Source organism: Mustela nivalis (genome assembly GCF_964662115.1).
Source record: "Mustela nivalis genome assembly, contig: HAP1_SCAFFOLD_525, whole genome shotgun sequence".
Taxonomy (NCBI): domain Eukaryota; kingdom Metazoa; phylum Chordata; class Mammalia; order Carnivora; family Mustelidae; genus Mustela; species Mustela nivalis.
This window is the reverse complement of record NW_028136133.1, coordinates 27211-32652: the sequence shown is the minus strand read 5'-3', so window position 1 is coordinate 32652 and position 5442 is coordinate 27211.

Genomic DNA, 5442 nt, shown 5'->3' with positions numbered 1-5442 from the left:
TTCTGTTTTGTTTTGTTCTTTTTTTTTTTTTTTTTTTTCCTTTAAGAGGATTAAGGTCTTAGGGCAAACTGTTTCCAACAAAATTGGACAGATAGAGAATTACAAAATATTGGAGTAGAAACCTCCCCAGGAACCAGTTATAGGGTCAGAAAATCTGAGTGTATTGGTAAATTGCTGGAGGCTAGGCCTGTACAAATCTGAGAATTAAAGGCTTTAGGGGAAACGAGTCATAGGGGACTGCCACACTTTTGTGACCTTACTGTCAGGAGCTTGACTGGTGCTCACAGGAAATATCACAGTGAATTCCCTTCATGTTTCTGGCAGGGAGAGGGAAAAGGAGTCATTTGGAAATATGCCAGAACACTCTACTCTTCTTAACATGGTCTATCTTTGGGAAAAACTAGTTAATCAGAGCCTAACCTGCTGGGATTTTCTCTGAGCCTAGCTGGCCTAAGGAGGAAAATACCCAATTTCAGCCTTTGTGGAGTTAAAAAATAAAATAAAAAATAAAAAACAGAATCAGTTGTGAAGCTCACAGTCCAGAGGCACAAGCACACTAAAAGACTGAGACCTAACCACTGCACTAGAGAATGCTTCCCTCTCACTAGAACTACAACTACATTACCAAAGGCCTACTTACTATTGTTCATTTCCCCTAACACATCATATCCAGTAATCAAGAGAAAATTACAAGGCATATTAAAGGCAATAAAAACAGTTTGAAGAGAAAGAGCAAGCACCAGAACTGGACACGACAGGGATGTTGGAATTTTCAGACAGGGAACTTAAAACAATGAGGATTGGACATCAGGAAAGAGAGCAGAGTAGGAAGTTCTTAACCTAACCCTTCATCCCCTGGACACAACTAGAAAACACCAACATCAGTGTAAATAATCCATAAAATGACCTGAAGACTAGCAAAAGCTAGTCCCCACAGCTAAATGTAGAGATGAGCCCACATTCAAGACAATAGGAAGGCCAGAGACATAGTTGGAAGCCAAATGGAACTGTGAGACTGTCTGCAGGAGGGAGGGATGTTGTGGGCTCAGTGGGGGAGAGGAACAGACCCCACACCAGGCATCCCAGGCATGGGAGATCCAGACTGGGCAAACAAATCAGCAGAATATTTGGCTTTGAAAACCAGAGTGGGCAAACAATCAGTTCGACCTGGAACTTTAAAATTCAGCAGCTTGGATCTAGGAGAGCCATAGATAGCACAACAAACACTGCTCCTGAGACACAGCACTGAAGTAGCAGTTTGAAAAATGCCTAGAGTACACAGGAAGATTGATTGATTGACTGATTTCTTAATCTCAGAGTATGTGCTGGAGGGCAAGGATTTTTGGGAGACTTCAAGAAAAAACAGCTGGCAGGTACCATTTTGCTCCCCTGCACCCCAGCCTAAATACAGGGACACCTGAGGGAACTAGCACAGCATTAATACTCTAAACCTAGCTTGCAAACAGTATGACTTGTCCACACACAATTCTGTGAAACCGTACCTTCCATCCCAACCTGACTCCCCAGTTTTCCCAGGCAGCTGCAGGTCCTGTCCCGCAGCAGGCCAGCTCTAACCTTGCTGGCACCATGTGTCCTGCCCCCACATTCTGCAGACATGCTTCCACCAATACACCCTTGGCTGGAGACCATCAAAAGCAGTGTTACAAGCCGAGCTGTGTGCAAGCAGCCCAACAAGCAGCCAGCACCACTCTAAAGTGATTCCTCCCCTGGGAAGAGGAGAAGATAACCACACACACCAGTTCCACTCTGGACCCAGCAATGAGGTAGGGGCAGACATCTGGTATGACTGCAGGCCCCATCCACCAATGAAAACTTCTCAGGGAAAAACACAGGCAAAGCACCCTGCAGTTTGGTGTTACTGCATCTTTAGCAAATGCCTGGTCTGAAAACATGATTTTAAGGTGATTCCACACTAGCCCACTAACACGGGGACCACTCACTGCACTGCATACAACAGGCAAAGAGAACCATTACAAAAAACTGGACTGAAGGCAAACATGGCTCAGCCACATCAAAAGGGTACATACAACACACATAGGAGAAAATCCTAAAGTGATAGTTTTTGGTGAATAAGGAACAGAGCACTACAGGACATGACAGGACCTCTTCTTCATAAGGCCACTACTTTCAAGAGCAAGAGATGTAGCTGACTTTTGTAATACCTGGAAACAGACACAGAGAGTTAGACAAAATGAAGAAACAGGAAAAAAAAAAAGTTCCAAATGAAAGAACATGACAAAATCACAGAAAGAGAGCTAAACAAAGTGGAGATTAGTAATACACCTGATACAGAATTTAAAGTAATGGTCATAAAAAGAGAAAAGAATGGAGGACCTCAAGGAGGTCCTTGAAAAAGAGATAGAATGCATAAAAAAGAAGAAGTAAGAGTTGAGCATCTGGAGTAAAGTTAAAAATATGCAAGGGAATAAATAGTAGACTAGAGGAAGTAGAAGAATGGACCAGTGATCTGGAGGGCAGAATAATAGAAAGGAATGAAGCTGAAAAGGAGAGAGAAAAAAGAATTATAATAAATGAAAATAGACGAAGGAAATAAATGACACCATCAAGTGTAATAGCATTAGCATTATAGAAGTTCTGGAAGGAGAAGAGAGAGAAAAGAGAGCAGAAAGTTTATCTGAAGAAATAATAGCTCAAAGCTTCCTGAATATGGGGAAGGAAATAGATATCCAGATCATGGAGGCACAGAGGGCCACCAACAAAATCAACCCAAGGAGGTCTACACCAAGACACATAGTAATTGAAATAATAAAAAGTAGTAACAAAGAGAGAATTTTTAAAGCAGTGAGAGAAAAGAGTTATGGACAAGAAAATCCCATAAGATTATCAGCTGATTGTTCAGCAGAAATTTTATAGACCAGAAGAAAGTGGCATCATATATTCAAAGTGCTGATGGGGAAAAAACCTGCAATCAAAAATACTTTATCCAGAAGATCGCGGAGAAGTAGCAGGCTGAGACTACTTCAGCTAGCCGGAGATCAGCTAGATAGCTTATCTAAAGATTGCAAACACCTGAAAATCCATCAGCAGATCAAAGAGAAGAAGAACAGCAATTCTGGAAACAGAAAAACAACCACTTTCTGAGGGGTAGGACCGGCAGAGAAGTGAATCCAAAGCCACGGGAAGATAGACCCCAGGGGGAGGGGCCGGCTCCCGGCAAGCAGCGGAGCAACAGAGCACAAAATCAGGACTTTTAAAAGTCTGTTCCGCTGAGGGACATCGCTCCAGAGGCTACCCGGGGCGAAGCCCAGGCGGGGTCAGCGTGGCCTCAGATCCCGCAGGGTCACAGAAGGATTGGGGGTGTCTGAGTATCGCAGAGCTTGCAGGTATTGGAACGGGAAAGCCGGCTACAGAGCCAGAGCCAACAGTAAGCTCACAGCTCGGTGTTACCTTGAACCGGTCGCAGGCTCGGTGAGCTCGGAGCGCGGCCGGAGGTCAGGCAGACGGGAGTAACTGGGCGCTGTTCTCTGAGGGCCACTGAGGAGTGGGGCCCTGGGCTCTGGGCTCCTCCAGGCCGGAGACCAGAAGGCCGCCATTTGTATTCCCATCCTCCAGATCTCTACGGAAAGCGCTCAGGGAACAAAAGCTCCTGAAAGCAAACCCGAGCAGATTACTCACCCCGGCCCCTGGTAAAAGCGGTGCAATTCCGCCTGGGGCAAAGACACTTGAGAATCACTACACCAGGCCCCTCCCCCAGAAGATCAACAAGAAATCCAGAAAAGCCCAAGTTCAACTACCAAGGAGTGCAGTTTCAATACCAAGGAGAGCAGCAGAATTCCAGAGGAGGAGAAAGCAAAGCAAAGAACTCATGGATTTTTCCCTGTGATTTTCTTCAGTCTTGCAGTTAATTTAATTTTTTTCTTTTTCATTTTTTGTTTTTTTTCTCGCCTTCTGGTGAATTTTTTTTTTAACTTTTACCTTTTTCTTTTTTAACGTTTTTTAACTAGTTTATCCAATATATATACATTTTCTTTTTTATATTTTTCTTATTTGTTTTCTTTTTCTTAATTCTTTTCTTTTCTTTTCTTTTCTTTCTTTCTTTCTTTCTTTCTTCCTTTTTGAACATCTCTTTATCCCCTTTCTCACCCTCACGATTTGGGATCTCTTCTAATTTGGTTAAAGCATATTTTCCTGGGGTTGTTGCCACCCTTTTAGTATTTTACTTGCTCCTTCATATACTCTTATCTGGACAAAATGACAAGAAAGAAAAATTCAACACAAAAAAAAGAACAAGAGGCAGTACCGAAGGTTAGGGACCTAATCAATACAGACATTGGTAATATGTCAGATCTAGATTTCAAAATGACAATTCTCAAGGTTCTACCCGGGCTCAAAAAAGGCATGGAAGATATTAGAGAAAACCTCTCGGGAGATATAAAAGCCCTTTCTGGAGAAATAAAAGAACTAAAATCTAACCAAGTTGAAATCAAAAAAGCTATTAATGAGGTGCAATCAAAATTGGAGGCTCTCACTGCTAGGATAAATGAGGCAGAAGAAAGAATTAGTGATATAGAAGACCAAATGACAGAGAATAAAGAAGCTAAGCAAAAGAGGGACAAACAGCTACTGGACCACGAGGGGAGAATTCGAGAGATAAGTGACACCATAAGACGAAACAACATTAGAATAATTGGGATTCCAGAAGAAAAAAGAGAGAGGGGAGCAGAAGGTATACTGGAGAGAATTATTGGGGAGAATTTCCCAAATAAGGCAAAGGAAACGAGCATCAAAATTCAGGAGGTTCAGAGAACGCCCCTCAAAATCAATAAGAATAGGCCCACACCCCGTCACCTAATAGTAAAATTCACAAGTCTCAGTGACAAAGAGAAAATCCTGAAAGCAGCCCGGGAAAAGAAGTCTGAAACATACAAAGGTAAAAATATTAGATTGGCAGCTGACTTATCCACAGAGACCTGGCAGGCCAGAAAGAGCTGGCATGATATTTTCAGAGCACTAAATGAGAAAAACATGCAGCCAAGAATACTATATCCAGCTAGGCTATCATTGAAAATAGAAGGAGAGATTAAAAGCTTCCAGGACAAACAACAACTGAAAGAATTTGCAAACACCAAACCAGCTCTACAGGAAATATTGAAAGGGGTCCTCTAAGCACAGAGAGAGCCTACAAGTGGTAGATCAGAAAGGAAAAGAGACCATATACAGTAACAGTCACCTTACAGGAAATACAATGGCACTAAATTCATATCTCTCAATAGTTACCCTGAATGTTAATGGGCTAAATGCCCCTGTCAAAAGACACAGGGTATCAGAATGGATAAAAAAACAAAACCCATCTATATGTTGCCTCCAAGAAACGCATTTTAAGCCCGAAGACACCTCCAGATTTAAAGTGAGGGGGTGGAAAATAATTTACAATGCTAATGGACATCAGAAGAAAGCAGG